At 36.7% G+C, this 22,050-nt stretch overlaps 1 long non-coding RNA gene across 1 annotated transcript in view; it reads left to right on the top strand.

Moving 5' to 3' along the window:
• The window catches only part of LOC129532022 (uncharacterized), a 369,252-nt gene extending 350,249 nt beyond the window's left edge, over positions 1-19,003 (top strand). Inside the window, exon 26 of the long non-coding RNA XR_010129764.1 lies at positions 10,917-19,003. This is a non-coding gene — a long non-coding RNA (uncharacterized lncRNA). The remainder of the gene's footprint in view (positions 1-10,916) is intronic.
• Positions 19,004-22,050: the final 3,047 nt, after the last annotated feature.

Below are 22,050 nucleotides of genomic sequence, written 5' to 3' on the forward strand. Positions count from 1 at the left end.
CGGCTTTCCAAAGTGCTGGGATTACAGGCATGAACCACTGCATCTGGCCTGTTTTTAAATTTTCAAAAAGTAATGTATGTGAACCAATGTTCTGTAAGACCATTGTGCACATTTGAATGAAACTAATGCATATTTTGATGGACTTAGTAATAAATATGAGTCAAAGTAGGTTCATGAGCATAAATCGTCTTAAAAACTATCTGAGACATATTATCAAAGCTAACATAGGGAGCAGATAGCTTTTCAAGTTTATTTTCTTTAAATATAAAAAGCAAATCACTCCAATGCAATTGGTAAGCAACTGAGTAAATACAACCTAGTATGCTCACACAGTTGAATGTTACATGGCAGTCAAAATGAATGAATATAACTACATTAAAGAATACAAGTGACTATTTTCCTTTTACTGATTGAAGAAAGTAACAGAGTTATTTAAAATGCGAAACTTTTTTTTGTAAAGAGAAGAAAAAACTAAAACTGAGCAGCAAATTTTTTAGAAGCAAAGTGACATGACTTTGAAAATCGTAATCTAAAACCAAAGCACAAACACAGGCTACAGAAGAATGACTAGGTTGGGAGGATGGCTAGTTTGAGGAATGGGCAGAGAAGTGGATATGAATTCTTGTTAAGTTTTTCATCCTGAGTGATGGGTGATAAATGAGGTTTATTTATTGTTGATCAACGAATGAAAATGAGGGACATACTTATTATCAACGATGAGAATGTATCATGAACCAATTGTATGATAAATTTAAATTTGTGCACAAAAGGACTACTAAAATCTGAATTAAAAAATAATTCTCAGAATGAATATTCATCTGTTATAAAATATTGTATAAACATTTACTTAATATTAGAAAAATGTGAAAACATTTTTACTTCATTTTGCAAGGATATTGTCACTTTCTTAACACAATATGTTGAAAATAGAGCAAAATTCATGTGTTAAAGGGAAAACATAAAAAATCATAAATGAAATTATGTATATTTTTGAACTAAATGAAAAGACAAGATATCAAAATGTGTAGTATGCATCTAAAAACAGAGCTTAGAGGGAAACTTACAGTTTTCAGTGCATAAATATATTAATTTTTGCTTAATCACTAAATGCCCATTAAAGCCATATTGATAATTTAAACTCTATTGGATTATTAAAAGCTAAAATTTCTCACAGTATTAATATTAAGAAAGCAGAACAACAGAAACTCTTATTGAAGTCATATAAATTATAACAACAACCAGGGCTGATTTTCCCTTTAACAAATTAATTAATTATTTGGTAGTGTGTGGCTACTATCAAAATAGAAATCCTTTGTTAAAGATCTAGTTATCTTTCTAGTATTGATTTCTTGTTTAATTCCACTGTGGTCACATAACGTGCTCTACATGATTTCAGTCTGTTAAAATTTGTTGAAACTTAGTGTATGGTAAAGTATAAGATCTCTGTATGTCTTGGAGCATCGCAGAGTATTGGTGAATAGTCAATTTGGTAAATGGTCCGCATCGGCAAATGTCACACGTGTACTTATAAAGAATGTGTATTGGGTAAATGTTGAATATAAGGTTCTACATATGGAAATTTGTCCAACTTTGTGTTTAAATATTTTGTACCCTTACTGATCTTTTACTTACTTGTTTATATCGTTATGAGTGTAATGTATGAAAATATCCACCTGTGACATTGAACTTATCTATTTCTATGTTTAGTTCTGTCAACTTTTGCTTTATCTAATTTAAGGCTGTGGCATCACATGTATACAATGTTAGTATTAGTATGTCTTGCTGTGGCATTGAAAGTTTTATTATTAAAAATGACTCTCTTAAACTCCAGTGATACTTATTGCCTTAAATTCTAGTTTACGTGATATCAGAATAGGTATACACACTTGTTTATGTTTTTCAAGATATAACTTATCATCATTTTCCATCCTTTTTCTTTCAACTTTTTCCATGGCTGTATTTATAAAGTATGTCTCTCGTATACAGCATATATTGGAATCATTTTTTAAAATCTTGTCTGACAGTCTTTTATTTGGGACATTTACTTTATTTACACTTAATAAAGTTACTGATAGAAATATGGTTAAGCCTGAAAATTAGCTATTTGTTTTCTATTTGTAGTGTCCATTCCTTGTTCCTTTACTTCTCCTTTCTTGCCTTCTTTCAGATTAATCAAATATGTTTCTGTTATTCAATTTTTTCCATAATCTTGTAAGTTAGGCACATTTATATTATTTTGAGTGGTCATCCTGGAGATTTCAGTGTGGATTCTTGTCTTAGTATGGTCTAATTAAATTGGTACATTTACTACTCACTGAAACATGTAAATATCTTACAATAGTTTAAGTCAATTGTTTATTCCTTTTCACCCTTTGCACTCTCATTGTCCTTGTCATTTCTTTTTCATCTGCATGTTGTAAAGCCCATGAGACATTATTATTGTGTTTGTTTTATCTTGTTAAAAATTGTTTATATTTACTCATTTAAAAAAATCTTTTTAGTGCTCTTTTCTTCCTTCCTGTGTGTTCACACTTCCTTCCTTCCTGCGTGTTCATACTTCTATCTGGGATCATTTATCTTCAGTCTGAAGCAAGTCCTTTAGTATTATTATTAGTAGTATTGTTGTAGTAGATCTGTTAGCAATACATTAACATACCTTTTCTTGTTTTGAAAGATATTTTCTCTGGGTAGTTGATTCAAATATAGAAGATTATTTTTCTTTTATCACTTTGAGATATTATTCCCTTTTTTCTTTTTACTTTTTCAGATGAAAAATGAGCCATAAGTTTTACGCTTTTCCTTTGAAGAAAACATTTCTATTTTCTCTGGGTACTTTTAAGATTGTTTTTGTGTCTTTAATATTGTTCTTGCCTATTTACTTTTTTCTTTCTGAGATCCAATTACATTTTTGACAAAACTTTTGACAGCATTCCATATGTTTCTCTCATTCTGTTATTTTTTCTTTTTTTCTGTACCTTTATTCTTTATCTCTGTACCTCAATTGGATTATTTGCTACTGAACTTTCTTAGTTTACTACTCTTATCTTCAACTGTGTTCAAACTGTTTTTAACCCATCCATTGTGTATTTATTGCAGATATTTTATTTTTTGCTTATGTAATACTCATTAGATTGCTTTTATGTAGATTCCAATTTTCCATTGACATTCTTGATCTCTTCATTATGTTGTACCATAAGTCTGTTCAGTCTACTATAAAAAATACCATAAGCTGAGTAGCTTATAAACAATAAAATTGATTTCTCACAGTTCTAGGAGCTGGGAAGCCCAAGATCAAGGGAGATTCTGTGTTTGTTGAGGGTTTGCTTTCTGGCTCACAGACATTGCCTTCTTGCTGTGTCCTCACATAATGGAAGAGGCCCATACACTCTCTGGAGTCTCTTTTATAAGGGTACTAATCCCGTTCCTGTAGGCTTCACCCTCATGACCTTAATCTTTGGGAGGTGTCCCAAAGGCCCCATCTCCTACCATCATCACCTTGGTGGTTTGGATTTCAACCTATAAATTTTGAGCATGACAGGACCATTCAGTCCATTACATACCCAAAAATATGTGCTTTTTCCTCTTGGTTTTTAGTTATTTTGGATTCTAGCATGCCTCATACATTTTTATTGGATTTCAGACATTGAGAATAAGAAACTGTAGCATCTCTGCATGGCATTAGATTTTTACTTGAGAATGTGAAAAATTTTTTGTAACAAGGAGATAAAGTAGCAGTGTGTCACCTTGCTTCTGTCAAAGTCTGATTTTAGACTTTGTTGGAGTTGTTCCTATAAATTTCCTCTTACTTTTAAGTCATGGGTCATAATCATAGATGATGACCCTATCTCCAGTGTCATGGTCCTTCTCGAGATTCAAGTAAAAGCTCATTGTATTTATAAAGATATCGTCATCTTTACAAGGCTTGGACTAATCTCTTTCTTTTCAGATCATGTGGCTGCTGTAATCCCTGCTCAGCCTCCCAGATGCTATTTTCCATTGGGTTTCTTGGAGTTTCACCCTGTGTATGTGGAGGTTTCAAATTAATGCATTTTAGTCAGGCATGTACATGAGAGGAAAAATGATGGTTCACTGGCTACGTGTATTTTTGGGGCAGGATAAGTAAGATTACAGAGCCATGCTGACTTGTCCCCTTGTGTAATGCCCCACGGACCCCTTTTGGAGGAAGCTTTGCATCTCTTGCACCTTCCTGTGTCAGCAAGTAACTCTTTTGCAAGATAACCAGTCCTACAGTATACCAGCAGATTACCAAATGGTTACAAGTTCCTGATACCTGGTATGTCCTGGGAAAGAGAACAAAAGTCCCTTACTCCTGATGTAGCTCCCACAATCTCCAGCCAGTCAGCACTAAAAGCCCAGGAAACTATTAGCTACCAATTCCTGCCTTGGCGGGGGGGGGTGTAGGGTTGTCTCCGGGATCCCACATGTGCAGCTAGGCTCAAGGTTTAGCTTATAGTGACCTTTCCCTCATTTTAATGGTAAAAAACACACTCCTACGTGGAGATTTTTATCTGCTAATGATACGTGCAATGCATGTGAGAGCATTTAGATGCTGAGCGCATTCACCAACCACAGGTCTGCCTTTGCATACTTGACCTCACCAGTATTTTATGAATGTTTGTGTACAACTCCCATGAAAGGAATTCCTCTTAGGATACTAGCTGTTATCTCTCCCTTTGAGCAGCCCACTGTGCCTCTCAGAGTGTAGTTTTGCTTTGCAGTAAACTTCTTTGCCTACTCTTACTTTGGACTTGGTATCAAATTCTTTGTGTGGTGAATGAAGTCAAGAACCTGAACCGGCCCACCGGCAACATTTTCAGATTAGTAAATACTGGCAAGTAATTTTCCAGAGTGGATTAACTAATCCATATTTCCACTAGCAAGGATAAAATTTTCCTTTGTTTCACATCTTTGTTAATTCTGCACATTACAGTACAATTTTATTAGTGGATTTTCCCACCGAGTGACAAAATAATTGTATCCTAATCATTACGACAACTGAAAGCTGGTCCCCACATTTCTGAATGCACCTCGGGGAAAGTAATATCTCTGTTGATAACTGCTAAACTATGCTCATGTTGTATAGTCAAATAAAGCTATTTGAGTGTGAAGGGAATGCTCCAAAGTTGCGGGCAGCAGTGTAGAGCTCTTAACATATGATGCCCTTTACTGCTATTTTATTGCACTAGTCACTTTTTTTGGTGATTTTTGTTTAAACCCGTCTCCACATTTGACTGTAAGCTTCATGAGTTGGCTTTGTTTGCCACTGTTGCTGGCAAGTGACAATCAGTAAGCACTTGTGGATTGAAATAATTACTGAATGCTTAATGCTTTAATTGATCAAAAACCTGCCATGGCAGAGAAAGAGAGAGATTAACAGTGAGATCCCGGATGGGAAAATGAGAAAGTTACAGTGTTTGCCATCAGACAGGCATGCAAAACGTTTCAAGAAAACAGAGGTCATCCTCAGAGTTAGAACTTAGTTTAGAGCCCCTGTGTAACCAAATATTCTGTTGTGAATAGAACATAACGTCTTGAATGGAAAGGTCTCGGTTTGACTTTGCATAAAGCCAAACTTGTGAACTTGTTACCAAGATGAACATGCTTTCAAGAAGAGTCCATATTTTTTCCCAGTTACCTATTTTGAATAACAGACATGAAGTAATCTTACAGATTCCGATGGCTTATTATTCCTCTCGGCACATCTATATGATAAGCTTTCCAATTCCCATTTGATAGGTGAGGAAAGTCACTGAAACATTTTCTTGGATGTGGATAGATGGTTTGAAACACTCTCTGTACTATTTTTAAAAAGAATATCACCCACTCGGCTACGTGACAACTTTATTGACACTGTAGCCACATGAAATTTATGTTTTATGGTTCCCCTTTTACCTGTAAATTTACCAATCACAGAGGTTACTTGACCCAGACAGAGCCCTAAATCAATTTCCCTAAGTTATTTGAACTTTACCCTGGTGGTGAAATAAATAGCAGTGTATCTACCACTGCTGTGAAGACATCTTGGTACGTCAGTGTTTTGTGATAACAACTTTGGAAAAATAAAACACCACACCAATTAGAGATAACCGTATGCTGAAACACAGCTTTAATTTTTTACTATATAAGCAGCCAAAGGTTTTTTAAAAATTATTATTACTAAGTGTGTTTTGATACTATGCTATACTTCTTTTCTAAATGAAGAAATCTATACTATTGATTAAGACTTAGAGCTTCCAACTTTAGTTAATTTTGATATCTACATATGGCATTAATCTCATTTGTTCTACTTGGTGGAACTTTTATAAAATTCTTACTTATTTTAGTTGTGTTCAATGGCCCAAATGTACTTTTTCTAGTCTCTTCCTTGTTTTCTTTCAAATGTTTCTAATATATAACTGTATGCCCACAAAAAGACATGATTTTTGAGATTTATATTTTGTTGTTATCTTGGTATATTAGTTGATAGAAGGGGCTTAATTGTTTCACTGCAAGATATCAGATTTTGAATTTGAGATTATTATATTTGAAACACAATTGTGCAATAACAAGATGTTCATACAAAGCCTTGGTCACATATCAAGTATTTTATCTCAAGAGCAAGATAATTGGTATTTAGAGGATCTACCCTAGCAGGAAAAGTCAAAGTTAGGATCTCATTGATAGGGAATATATCACAATTGTTTTCCATTCATCGTATGCTGGCTGGGTTTTTCAAGAATTTGGCTGGATTAGAGAGGGTTTTGCAATCAGGAAAAAAAATGTCCTGGCACTGTAACCTGTGAGGACCCAGAAATGTCAGGGAAAAATAATGTAGTTTTTATAGTTTTTGCAAGTGAATCTTGGATTTCCAAATTGTTAAGTCCAAAGATAATGCTCTATGGAGACTGGCTTCCCTGGATTCTTTGAACCCGCTGCACACTGATTTAATGAACTGTAAATACACTTTAAAATATACATGCATTTTAACAGTAAAGAAAAAGTCAACAGCTAATATAGTGCCTGATGTTTTCAATTTTTTTTTTTTTTTTTTTGAGACGGAGTCTCGCTCTGTCGCCCAGGCTGGAGTGCAGTGGAGCGATCTTGGCTCGCTGCAAGCTCCGCCTCCTGGGTTCACGCCATTCTTCTGCCTCAGCCTCCCGAGTAGCTGGGACTACAGGCGCCCGCCACCACACCTGGCTAATTTTTGTATTTTTAATACAGACAGGGTTTCACCATGTTAGCCAGGATGGTCTCGATCTCCTGACCTCGTGATCCGCCTGCCTCAGCCTCCCAAAGTGCTGGGATTACAGGCGTGAGCCACCGCGCCTGGCCTCATGTCTTCAATTTTATATCACAAACATTTAAAATGCATATGTGTATTTTATAGATTTAACCATAGCATGTATAGAGTTTGATATGCTGGTCAATTCAATTATCCTGTAATTAACACCATAATACTGTTTTTATTTTAAATGAACATTGCACCGATATTGTCTACTCTTTCTTGTATCTTTGTCACCCAAGAAAAATGTAAACTTCTCGAGCAAGAGCTTTGCTTTAATTTTCTTTCATGGTACTTAAAATCCTTTGCACAATTTATGTTTTCCACATCAATGCTGATGGAAAAATAAAATAGCAATAAGAATGCAGCAGATCTGTATTGCATGAACTCTTTGGAGCACAGTGTAGTAAATGTGGAAGGACAGGGAAAAGAGTTCAGCCTGACATTTTGGACTTTGCAATCCAAGAATAAAAAGATATAGAAATCATATTACAAAGAAGAAAGGAAAATGCTAAATGAAAGTCCAATTACATGATGTATACATGTAGAAGAAGGGCTCCCTAAAATAAAAAAAATCAAGCTGAATGTCAGCTGAATTTTTGGCAAAAATAGAGAAGAATAAAATTTCCAGAGGGGGATAAGAAAGAATGAGCTATCCAGATTGGAGGAGGAAAACATTTCTCTTTATTTTTTTTTCCAGGTTACTTTTGTTGTTATTTCTGGAACAAAATAAAAAGCTATTAATCAGTAAAAATCCGGGAGTTCATAGCATTGTCGTGTGTAGACAACAGTGTCTCTAGGTAGGAATATAGTTAAATTCTACAAGAGAAAAGGAATTAGGATTTTGAAACACACTGTGCATAAAAAGACTGTAAAAACATGTTATTACTCTGTAATTAATACTATTTATGTCCCATAATTTAAAAAAATCCAGTGAATTAGAATGCCTGAAAAGTAATTAAGTATGAAAAATTTGTTTTTTGTTGACACAGTAAAAACTAAATGGAAAATTTTTCTTAATATTCTGTCTTGCTATACTTTTTATTACTTTCAAAATACATTAACTCTGCATTTAATTTGCATTTTACTTTGTCCTTTAGAGACTTTCATAAATTTTAAGTTTTTCTTCTAATATGCTCTCCATGTTTATTGTTTAGGAATAATTTATACATGAGTCGCATAATGTATAATTCTGGTGCATATACATACATATTTTTATAAATATTATTAGACTTATATGTGTATATGAAAAATTAAAAGTTTTATATCAGCTTTATGGCATTATAATGAAACACATTAATAATAAATATTCTAGGAACAAATTGTTGGAATAAGAAAGTATTTATTGAACAAAGAAATTTAGTAGGAAGGGAAGCAGAAAATACTATTTATTTGTTCACACTAATAAGGAAATGCCATAAGGTAAAATATATAACAAATTATAAAAGTACACATTTGAATAATTTATACACAATATATCTTAAACATTGAATAAAGGACTCAGTGGAAAATTCTTAGATCATTTACAATATTGTTCCTGAAACTTTAAAAATATTTATGTATGTCTATAAATTTGAGACTCTTTGTGCCTATAATTTTTCTTTATTTAGTCATCTATTGGTACTTTCTTTGGCCTGAAACAATTTCTTCAAATTGATCAGGTTCATACTATGTCTAACTTTAGCAGTAGATGAACTGTAAATCTTTCTAATTCTGCATTTTGTGGGATTTGATGGTATAGAATGTGCTGTCATTTTCCAGTAAACAAATGTACAAAAATTTGTGTAAATACTTTCATATTTACAAAATCTAAAAATGGATATATTCATTAGTCATATGATCTCTTTCCCTCATTTATTTATATCTATATTAATTATACTGGCTCTAAGCTACCACCCATCTAAAAACAACTTTTTGAGAGAAAAAGACACACTACAAATATAAAAATCTTATCAATTGTAGAAACATCAATATGGGCAAGGTCTGCAAACATATGAGTATATATTTATCTACAGGGAGAGGTATGCCTGTCTTCCATAGCTAGCCTTTATTCATTCATTTAACAGAAATACTGAGTCCCTACTGTATGTATGGAAGAGACTAGGTTTCAACAATAGGAAAATAAGTTAGAAGTGGTCTATACCTGAGAATTTGCAGTCTCTTACCTGAGATACACAAATAATTTCAATAAAGTGTTGTATTATAATAGAGACGTGGCTATAATACTAAAACGGAGCACTCATAATGTTCACTATTAATACTACTACAAGATTGCTTTGTGGAGTAGAATCCCCGTTGTTCTACTGGCATGGCTTGAGCCATTCAAATATTGAAGGGAATTCTGGGGTTTCTTTGATTTCAGCAAAGGGATACAATGAGTTGTTTTCATCATTGCATGGCCATTGCCAGAGAGTTTTACAGAGTGTTACTGTTGAGCATCCCCAGGCCAGACCTTGCTCTTATTCAGAAACTAAGCTTATGTCGGCCAGGCATGGTGGCTGACGCCTATAATCCTAGCACTTTGGGAGGCCGAGGCGGGTGGATCACCAGGTCAGGGGTTCGAGACCAGCCTGACTAAAATGATGAAACCCCTTCTCTACTAAAAATACAAAAAAATTAGCTGGGCGTGGTGGCGGGCTCCTGTAATCCCAGCTACTCAGGAGGCTAAGGCAGGAGAATTGCTTGAACCCGGGAGGTGGAGGTTGCAGTGAGCCGAGATCGCGCCACGGCACTCCAGCCTGGGTGACAGAGCAAGACTCTGTCTCAAAAAAGAAAAACAAAAACAAAACAAAACAAAACAAAAACTAAGCTTACGTCATCTTATAATAGAAACGTAATGGACGAGAAGGTCCCAAACAAGGCAAACAGAGCCTTCATTAGATGCTTCTGGCTGTCAGGAATTGGAGCTTGGAGTCTGAGTTTTCTCTCACCACACCCCGTCTGCCATCTCTGCCCTCCATCTATGCCATTTCATGCAGTTGCCTCCTGCCCTAGAGGGATGAACATGTTAGATGGAGAAGTTTCTTCTGCAGGAACATTGTTCAAGAACAAATCATCAGGCACGTTTCCTTGACTTCAGATTTATGAAACTTAATCTATTCATTTTCAATCCTCTCTGGAGGCCAGGGACAGATGTGTCTCTCTCCTACTTTAATATCTATTTATTATTTTGTATCTATCTGCCTATTTATCATCTATATAGCTATACACATATACATATATGTATATACATGTATGCGTGTGTATATGATTTCATAATCTTTGTTCCCTACTACTTTGTTCTAGCATGTAAAATCCCTCACTTCATATTTCTTTTTGTAAATGATGTTTCAATTTTACATTAGAGAACAGCAAAATGTAACGTGCTTGTTAATAAATTGTTCCTTTGTGCTTCCCATGCCCCGTGTACTCTTTCCTATTTTGCTTTAATGTCAATTGCAATATTCCCTACTGAGAATGAAATTGATGTAAAATATAAGATTCATGATTTAATTTTCATAACCCAATTGCTGAATTGGAAGACACTTGGCATTTATAACGTGCCAATTTTAAGAATGGCTAAGACATGTTTTTGTGTCACATTGATTATTCTTAATAAAAATGTATATATTTACTTAACCCCTTATTTTTGCAGAACATATTGATGCTCTGAAAGATAACCCCAGAAGAGTATGAGGAGACATACACAGTCTACACACGCCTGTAAGGTAATTTTTAGAATTTGTGCTGGTTCAGTGCCTACGGGAAGCCAGAAATCGTAATCAGTGCATAGCAGAAAGGACATTCAGCTGGTCATAGGGAGTTACTAAGCAGATAAAGACAACATTGCTGAAGACAGCCTTGTGACAATAGTAACAGGATCAGGCCCAGTAATTAGGCAGTTTGTGGCAGTTGATAGGAAAAGGCAAAAAATTATCTGTGGTTAACCCACACACGCAGGCACTTTGGTTGCTGAAGAATCACAGATGGCACAAAAAAATTGTGGATCAGATGGGTCCCAAATTATGAGCACTGAAAATACAAGCTGATGTATTTTTCTAAAAGAAGGCCATTTTATACAATTCTTACACAAAATCACAAAGTTGTTTAGAAAAAAATCAAAAAGAACAAACGTAAATGGAAGGATATGCAATGTCATAGTAAAGGGAGAAATAGAACAGAAAAGAGTGATCAGAAGGAACTCTCCACAATTGACCTATACAAATACAAACAAAGTGATTCAGAAATTGTTCCTGTCCTCAAGGGGTTCATAGGTTAATGCAGGGCGCATGTGCACGCGCACATACACACACACATATACACACACACAGATGTGTAAATATCTATAAAATAAGACAAGATGTTATAAATACTACAATAAAGTTTAAAAACATGTCTGGGTACTGAGAATTTAGTAATTCTTTTTATGTGTGAGGGTGGGAGATTTTTAAAAGGCCAAATAAAACATGTGATGTTTATGCTACCTCTTGATAATTGAGAAGAGTTTGGAGAAGTAATGTGGACACAAAGTAGGAAATGAAGAATTAGAAATTAGTGCCCAAGGTCAGAAGGGACAAGATAGGAGAATGATTCAATGTAGAGATTGTAGGCAATGCACAAGATTGTATGTTCCTTTATGTGTGTGTATGTGTGTGTGTGTCCTGCCACTAGCTTTCCTAGGGTCAGGTATGATGATAGAGCCGCAAATGGGAATGAGTGTGAACATTGATTGTTAGAAAGCATAGCTGCTAAAAATCAGAAAAGTGTGATGGTAAGAGCTGGGCAGGTCATTTAAGCTTTGCTAATTCTCAAATCAACACAAACACTTTGCAAGAGATACACACTAGTTAGGTGATCAGGGAGTACTTGTAAAAGGTCAGAAGCTTCCAATGTACTTCCAGTGCTTGTCTAAATCATTCTATATAAAATAGAATATCTGATCACCAAAATATTGCAAGGAATATTATTATTTATCCTTATCTATTAGGAAAAGAAAGCTAAAAGGCAGAAATTCTCAAGTTATTTTCCAGGTGACTGTTTAATTTATCTAATTATGAGAAACTACACGAATCTTCAAAAAATAGCTTCTTTCTTCAGATTTACAATAAATGAACCGAAGTATTATTGACAGAATACTATAATAATTAAGATTGGTCTAAAATGGTTGAGATTAGCCAAACTCTCAGTTAAAGCAAATGAGCTAAGACTTACAGAAAAAGTAATCTGCCTTAAATGCCATTTTCTCTTTGCTTGGCCCCAAATGGCTGAATAAAAATGCTGAAGCTTCAGTCTCTTTAATACAGAAATAGACTTCAGTATCTGATGCTATCATCAGGAACTATGTATCTTGTGTGAGTGATTTTTTTTTGCTGTGAGAAGCAAGGTGTATTCATTGCCTATTTCTGTGGAACAAATAATCCCTGAACTTAGCAACTTAAAATAATAAACAGTTATTGTTTCATGATTTCTTTGGGTCAGGGATCTGTGTGTGGCTTAGTTGTGTGTTTGTGGCTCAGTGTCTCTCACAAGGCCGAAATCAAGGTTGTGGCCAGTGCCACAGTCCTTTCAAGGCTCACCTGGGAGAAGAAGGCTCTGCTTTGAAGGTTATTCACCTGATCATTGTCAGGCCTCAGAGGACCCATTTCCAGGCTCACTCACATGCTTACTGTCAAACACCAGGATTTTGCTGGTTATTAGCTGGAGATCTCTCTGAGTTCATTTCCTGCTGTGTGGCCTTTCCATAGGGCAGGTGAAAATATGGTAACTGGCTTCCCTCCAAGCAAGCAATTAAGAGAAGAAGAGAGATCATCTAAGAGAGAAGCAAAAGTCTAACCTCAGAAGTGCCGTCCAATCATTTACACTGAATCCTGCTCCTTAGACGCAAGTCAGTAGGTGTAGCCCACACTCAAAGGGAGGAGGTGTGACAAAGAGGGGAATACTAGGAAGTGGGTGGGGATCACTGAGGGTCGTAATGGAAGTTACTACAATCTGGCTTCACGTTTTAGTGTTTTGAAAAACCATTCACACACTCCAAAATCCCAGTTAATGGTTTTGTAGCTCACTGCATAATCCTCCGATTTGTTCTCAAGTTTTTAGTTGTCTGTATTTATTATTATAAGCTGCAGCACTTTTTTATTTAGGAAAATAAGGAAATTGAACACACAAAGGTGTTGCAGAATATGGGAAATCTATACTTAACAAATGCATGGAAGATGACACAAAATCCCATCCACATTCCATTTCTCTTGTGAAATTTGTCACAGTGGAGGGAAAATAATGCTATGCTCAAAAGCCTATAGGTAACAGCAAACGGTCCAAGTCAAAACAGTTCTGATCTATTCTTCAGAGGGTGTCTAAACGGGAAATATAGTTGACATTTTGTATTAAATGCAATTGAATTGGTTCATGGTTTTCCTCTTTACATGAATTTACTAATACTGTTGTATTACAAATGCTATATTTTATAAGATCCATAGTTTACTTTGTTTTTATCTATCTTTGGAGAGCAATCAAGAGACATAGAAGCAGATAATCAGAAAGGTGAGGAAGGGTCTTTAGGGATTACAAATATATTTGTTTCTATAAGTGGAAAGATCTTACTGAAAGGCAATAATTACTAATGGAAAGAGCTCAGTAGCTGGTTTTTAATATTTCAAAATCGCTAATGGAAAATGAACATTTAGCCATGATAAAACTGTAGACTAAATGATTAGTTTATTTGTTTTTTTCTGTAGTTATATCACTGAAATATGAAAATTGTTACGTATCTGAAGTTCTCATTAGCATATATTTGCACATGTGTGTATATATGTGAATATATATGTATGTATGTGTATATATATTTGTGTGTGTGTATATATATACACACATAAACATACACACACAAACACACACCTCAATAGTGGTGGTCAAATAAATTATTGTTGAGTAAATTCGGTTGGATGAGCAACACACCAATATTAGTTTTTTAAAAAATGTTGAAAACAACTACTCAACCCCTGTATTTACAAATGAGAAAAATTTGACACAGAAATAAAACTGACTTCTTGCAACACATATAGCCAGTTAGTGGCAAATTTGATATTACAACCAAAACTTCTGATTCTTTTTTTAATTTCTTCTAAAAAAAAAAAGCAACAAGAACAACAGAAAACGGGATATATGTGCGGAACATGCAGGTTAGTTACATAGGTATATGTGTGCCATGGTGGTTTGCTGCACCTATTGACTCATCCTCTGAGTTCCCTCCCCTCGCCCCGTACCCCTCAACAGACCCTGGTGTGTGTTGTTCCTCTCTCTGTGTCCATGTTTTCTCATTGTTAAGCTCCCACTTATGAGTGAGAACATGAGGTATTTAGTTTTCTGTTCCTGTGTTAGTTTGTGAGGATGATGGTTTCCTGTTTCGTGCATGTCCCAGCAGAGGACATTATCTCATTCCCTTTTATGGTTGCATAGTATTGAATGGTGTATATGTACCATATTTTCTTTGTCCAGTCTATCATTGGTGGGCATTTGGGTTGGTTCCATGTCTGCTATTGTAAATAGTGCTGCAATAAACATATGTGTGCATGTGTCTTTATAGTAGAATGATTTATATTCCTTTGGGTATACGCCCAGTAATGGGATTGCTGGGTAAAGTGGTATTTCTGGTTCTAGATCCATGAGGAATTGCCATACGGTCTTCCACAGTGGTTGAACTAATTTACATTCCCATCAACAGGGTAAAAGCGTTCCTATTTCTTCACAGCCTCGTCAGCATCTATTGTTTCCTGACTTTACTAATTGCCATTCTAACTGGTGTGAGATGATATCTCATTGTGGCAAAACTCCTGATTTTTAACCCTCTTTTATTTTGGCTATAAACCAAGACTCTGACTTCATCTAGGTAAGGGCCAACTTTCTGAACAGGAAGAAAGAAAATAATATTTTTTAATTAGGACAAGCATGAAGACAAGAATCTAGCCTTCCTGGACAGCAGATGTCTTTCTTCTTTCTGCTCCAGGGCCTTGTCCCAAGAACCTACGTAGCTATGATGGACAAGATTAAGTAACAAACCACACAAGGGCTGAAAGCTGCTGGAGAAGTGCTCTGGTCACCTGTCCTTAGGCAGTAATTCTGGAAGGTATTTTGTATGCTTTCATTAGTTCTAGCTAAACTGAAGCCCTCTGGAGGTTCATTATGACAGTGTTGATAATGTGCTTTTGTTTTAAATCACCATTCCTGTGGTTTGACATACATAGAAATATTCACCGATTTTATGTATATGTTTAGATGATTTGTGACATATATATCGTCAGTTAAATATAATCAGAATCAAAGATGTGGGAAATTACCATCACCCCTTACTTTCTGCACGTCCCATTAGTCAATGTCCTACTCCCATCTCTTGCAATAATTGATGACCTTTCTTCACTATAGTTTTACTTTTTCTAGAATTTTGTATAAGTGGAATTATACAATGCAATGTCTCATGTGTCAGGCTTCTTTCACAAAAAGATATTGATATTGTGCGTATCAATATTCCCTTCCTTTTCATTGCTAAGCAGTATTACATTGTATGGATGTGTCATTTTTTTTGCTTATTCATGTGTGATAGACCAGTTGTGGTATGCCCACACCACTTTCTAGTTCTATGAACATTCACATGCATTAGGGAGCATATGTGTGTTCATTTTTCTTGGGTAAATGTCTAAAAGTGGTATTGGTAAATCATTTGACAAGTATATGTTCAACTATCCAAGGAATTAACAAAATAGTTTCCAAAGTGACTGTGCCATTTTGCATTCCCACCAGAAGTCATCCTTATCAATGTTTGCCTTGACCAGTCTTTTTAATTTTAATCATTCTGTAGCATGTGTAGTGGTATCTCACTGAGGTTTCAACTTGTATTTCAACTAATGAAGTTGAGCAGGGTTTTGTGTGATTTTTTTTTTTGCCATTTATATATCTTTCTTGGTTATCTCTGCTTCTTTCTGTCTCCAGTTCTTTCTTAAATTATTTGTCATGTTAATGAGTTAGAAAGAAGTCTTTATTCTGGATTAGAGCTTTTTAACAGATTATTACATATATTTTCTCTGATATATCTTTTGCTTTTTCATGTTTAGAATCTTTCAAAAGCAGGAGCTTTAAATTTTGATGGAGTGTAATTTATAATTTTTTTCTTTTATGATTAATGCTTTTTAACTTTCTAACTTAATGCTTTTTTTGCCTAATAAATCTTTGCCTAAGCTGAGGACAATTCTCTTCTCCTGTGTTTTCTTATGGAAGATTTATAGTTTTAGGTTTTCTGAACAGGTCTATGATCTCTTTCAAGTTAATTTTTTGCATATCACTGCTTCCATCCTGTTCCGTTGTTCTATATGTATAGCCTTATGTCAATACTGTGCTGGCTGATATCATTGCACATATTTTGTTGCATATTTTAAGTATTTCATGTTTTTTCATGTGATTATGTTGTAATTTTAATTTAAATTGCCATTTGTTTATTATCACTATATAGAATTACAATCGATTTTTGTATATTGCTGTTATGCCCTGTTGCTCTGTTAAACTAACTTAATAGTTTCAATTGGTTTCTTTAAGCAGATTATTTAACGTATTCTACTAAGAAGATAGCATATTCATTCTATACAGACACTGTTACATCTTCCTTTTTAATTTTTATGCCTATTATTGCTTTCCCTTCTTTACTGCACAGCCTAAGACCTCAAGTAGTCCATGATCATGAAATGCAATGGTTGTAATACATAATGCATTATCCTGAAGCAGCTGGCCCCACAGAGCTCTGACACAGCCTTCTAAAAGCACAGTTAAAATGCCAGTTTAGAGGCAACACTCTGAAAGAATGGGTGTTATCCTTCTGGGTGCATTACATGCATTAAATTAAAGATTTATATGGTTCATTGTCCTCAATAAAAAAGGATGCCAAGGAATGAAAAGTGATATACAATCAGTCTCTAAGACTGAGATGGTTTGTGTTATGCATTCCCACAACTCCAATTTCCATTGAACTGAAGGTCGTGGTTCCCAGTGTGGCACACTCTTGCCAGAGTCAAATAAAGAATTCCACTGGGCCACAAATTATGGCAACTGCCAGGGCTCTTTGGACTTTTTGTGACCAGGAACCAGCAGATGAGAAGAGGAGTCACCATAAATCAGAGGAACCAGCAGGTGAGAAGAGGAGTCACCATAAATCAGAGGCAATTGACTCTGGTAGACAAGTAGACGTAACACTGCTTCCAAGCAGTGAGCGCAGGGGGCTGTAGATGTGCTGAACCCAGGTGATGTACTAGGTGGCTCTGGGTACTAAATACATATAGCAATACTGGCCTGATAAGAGTGTGATTTCCAGGGCTCAGATACTGCAGAGAAAATGGTTTGGGTCACACCAGATAAGCCAGTAAGACCTGCCAAGGTGAGAGCGAGGATAAGACTTTAAAATGGATAATGGAGGAGAAATAGAAGGAGTAGCAGTGTGGCCCTGAGCATAAATTTTCAAACAGGCCAGCAGTTAGTTCCACCAACTTTCCTCTTCTACGTTTCCCCTCAGAGAGAGAGGGAGAGGCACTTGCACCACACAGGAGTATTGCTAGAACCTACAGAAAGAAGGTTTGTGGGGTGGAGTGGGAAGTGGGGGCTCTAATCTCTTTCTGAGAAGGTGCAACTGACTGCAGGCCCCTGCTGCTGTCTCACATTTTCCCTGAGGCTATGCTGGTCACTGCTGTGTCTACCCGTGATGGAGCACACCAGCTGTGCTAATGCAGGCCTGTTCCCATGAGATGGGGGACTCCTTAGTGGATTACTTTGGTTTCAGGACTCCCCATCAACTCTTCTGAGTCTTTTCCATATGGTGCTGCAGTGGTCTGACATTCTTCCTACCCAATTCACTTTCCTTCCCCTTTCCTTTCCTTCACAGGTGTCAGACCAGCATTGTGGTCTAAAGATCGCCCTGCTTTCTTTGGCTCTATTTTTTTTCACAGTTGTTTCCCCAATAAATCTCTTGCATGTCTAATCTCATTTTAGCATTTGCTTTTTGGAAGGCCCAAACTATCATATAAGTCAATATAAAATGAGCGATTATTTTAGACTTTGAGTTAGCATTCTCACAAAGGAAGATACACAAATGGCCAAAAAAAAAGCATATGAGTTATCAGAAAATGTAAATTAAAGTCATAGTTACATGTCATCTAACACCCACTAGGACTAAAATTAGAAATATTGACAACAGTAAATGTGTGAAAAGTTACAAATAGAACTCTCGATGATTGCTGGTGATTGTATAAAAGATTACTAAAACTCTGGAAGTGCTTTAGCAATTTCGTACACAGTCAATTATACACATAATTTTTGAGGTAAGAACTGCACTTCTATTAATATAAATGCATTAAATGAAAGTTTATGTCTAAAGATGGATTTCTACAAGAATATTCACGGAAGCTTTATTTGTAATAGCCAAAATTTGGTGGCAGCCCAAATGTCCATCAAAAGAATGCATAAAAATATTTTGTAGATTTTAACAATAGAATAACACTAATCAATAAGAGGAAATGTAATACTGAATCAGAAAACAACATTCGTCTGTCTCAAAATCACTGAACCAGATACAAAACTTACTATATGATTTTCTTTATACACAATTCTAAAAAAATACAATTAGTCTATAGCAACAGAGAAGAGATTGGTAGTCATCCGAGATCACACCACTGTACTCCAGCCTGGGGAACAAGAGCAAAACTCCATCTTAAAAAAAAAAAAGTCTCCAAAACCTAGTTCATTTTGTAATGTAAAACGTCCCCTTAGGGTGTTAAATGTGTGTATTGTTTTATACCATTTAAAAAAATCAAGGTCCACCTGGGCATTGATCTGTAGCTGATTACAACCCTGGTGAAACAATAATCCCAAAGCGTTTGAAAGGATTAGGAGTGTTTTGTAAGCATGTTTGGGGTAGAACATGCCTTTATAACTTTTAATCCTCGTTGAGGTACAGTGTGAGTACAGGAGCTGTGTGTGGAATATCCTCGTGTTAGAATCATTCTGCTAATATAGTGGAGAACAAACCCTCCCCCTTCATCTCCCCTCTTCCATCGTCCTGAGGTTCTAGTGTTGAAATAAGAGCAGTGAGAGCAAGCAAGAGTAAGGAAAGAAAGAACTAATATTCACTGGGTGCCCACTAAATGTTTTGTCTATTTTTTTCTCACCGTCCATAGCCCTATGAAGGATGTGTAATGACTCATGTTTTTACAGTGAAGGAACAGGGAAGAAAGGAAGCTGGGGAAACTGAGCAAGATTATCTGGCTAGTAAGAAATTGGAGTTGAAGGCCAGGCATGGTGGCTTACACCTGTAATCCCAGCGCTTTGGGAGGCCAAGGCGGGCAGATCACCTGAGGTCAGGAGTTCTAGACCAGCCTGGCCAACATGGTGAAACCCGTCTCTACTAAAAATACAGAAATTAGCTGGGTGTGGTGGTAGGCGCCTGTAATCCCAGCTACTTGGGAGGCTGAGGCAGGAGAATCGCTTGAACCCGGGAGGCGGAGGTTGCAGTGAGCCAAGATTGCACCACTGCACTCCAGCCTGGGGGACAAGAGCGAGACTTCACCTCAAAAAAAAAAAAAAAATTTGGAGTTGAAGCCAGGTCTCTCTGACCCATGAGCCCAAACCTTCTAGGTCCACATCAGCATTTCTCAACTGCTCTCCACAAGGGGACATTTGGCAATGTCTGGAGACATTTTTGACTGTCACATCGTAGGGGTGGGGGTGGAGATGCTACTGGCATCTAGTGGATAGAGGCCAAGGATGCTGCTAACCATCCACCAGTGTGTAGGATAGCCCCCATAGACAACAAAGACTGACCCAGCCCCAAATGTCAATAGCACCGAGGCCCAGAGAGCCCAGTCTGTGTTAGGAACAGGAAGAGGACAGGCTTCCCCTGCAAGTGCAACTTGTGTTCCCTGGAGTGGCCTGTCTCATTTCCTGAGAATCTCTATAAAACCTAGTTTGAAAATATTTCATATACAAAAAAGTAATTATATTTGAAGTAATTAAACATCAACCAAGGACATGACTGTGACCTTTGTGAGAGAGAAAGAGGAAGGGGGGGGGAGAGAGAGAGAGGGGAGAGAAGAGAGGGGAGAGGGGAGATCTTAAGGCTTGCAGCAAGTGAAATGATACCATTTGAGTCTGATTTCAAATAGAAAGAGTATTGGATTTGTGATTAGATATTTGCCAAAGATCAACTACCCAGTGTTTAAACGGGTATTACATAAAAGGACAATAACAAATTTGATCAATACTAAGTTCTAAATCTGTACTCTGTATGGTAAAGTTATACAGGAGAGCAAGAGAGAGCAATTGTAATAGCGACCATTAACACAACATTTTTGTGAATGTGACACCAAATCTCTACAAACAAGTGATTACATTCTTACCTTATTTTGCAATTTCTACCTTTTATGATAATAAATCACTTCTAAGGGTTTCTCATACAAATTTTGAGGAAAAATTCAGATCTCCTGACTTGGGGCTATTGGTTTTTCTGTCCTGTTTTTAAAATACATATTTTAAACTTCCCCTTTTGGAGCCAGAGAGCCAGTTATTGGTCCTTGCAGCATGTCAGATCATTGAGCAATTTCTCAGGTTCAATAAAACAAGATATACTGTGTCCTCCCTGCCATTAAAAAAAAAAACAAAAACCCATGAATGACACTTGGAGTGTTCCAGATTGACTACTGGCTGAGCGTGTGTGTGAACAACAGCCGCAACTTCCAGCTCTCTCGGGATTAGTTGCTCAGACATGAGAACTTTCACTGAAGAGCCATGGCTGGCTCCTACAGACACTGTCTCCTTACTGGCAACCTTCAGACACAGTCTTTGGGACCAAGGACATGGTTGATGTTACCTGTGCTGAAGAACAGGAGATATGGTTGCTACTGGTCTACAGTCAAGTCTGCATATGACGGGCTGGGGTGCCCATGTGTGGACTTGTGCAGCTCCTGTCCCTATCTAGGGACACAAATCGTGATCAAACTTAAATTTTTGTCAGGAGTAGCTGAAAAGCACTATACATTTCTCAAGTGTGATGACAGAAAGCAAAAGAGATTGTGCTGAGGGTCAAACGCTTTATACAAAGGAAGTGAAACAGGTTGCACTTCTGATTGATGGATTTTTAACCCAGGCAATCCTCTGAGCATTTTGGGTTCCTTCCTCGAACTTACAGAGGCGTAGCTAATTCAGAACCGCTTCTGTGGATGGCCTTCTCCCTGCATCGCCCTTGAGCCCTCCCCTGGTTCCCAGACTCTCAGGCTCACAGTGGAGGTGTGCTGCTGAGGAAACAAGGTCAAGTTGGCAACCAGCACTCATTTCGAAAGGCATCCTCCAGTCCTACAGGAGATGGTCCTTCAGGGCCCTTTGAAGGGCCTGATCTTGGGTGTAAAATGAGCATCTCCACTTAGACTTTCTCATTCAAAGATGTTGATCCTCACCAGAACTGAGGTGCTCACCTCTGCCTGTGCACCTTGCACAGGGTGGTCCTGCTGGCCTTTGGTGGTCCATCACGGTGGCTGGTTTTGTACTTAGTTATGAGGGTCTTCACGAACATCTTTTACCCCATAACATCCCATAAGCGCAAACTCAGTAAACATTGAAAGTGCCTGTAGGAAAAGCCTCACAAATGCTATAGAAACGGGGAGGTTACGTCAAAGTGGGGACATGATGGCAAATGTTGCAGAACCTCACTGCAGCAGTGCATTTGGTGGTATGAATTATTCCAATATACAGAGAGCAAATTAGTACTG

This window comes from Gorilla gorilla, chromosome 11 (assembly GCF_029281585.2).
Source record: "Gorilla gorilla gorilla isolate KB3781 chromosome 11, NHGRI_mGorGor1-v2.1_pri, whole genome shotgun sequence".
Lineage (NCBI taxonomy): Eukaryota > Metazoa > Chordata > Mammalia > Primates > Hominidae > Gorilla > Gorilla gorilla.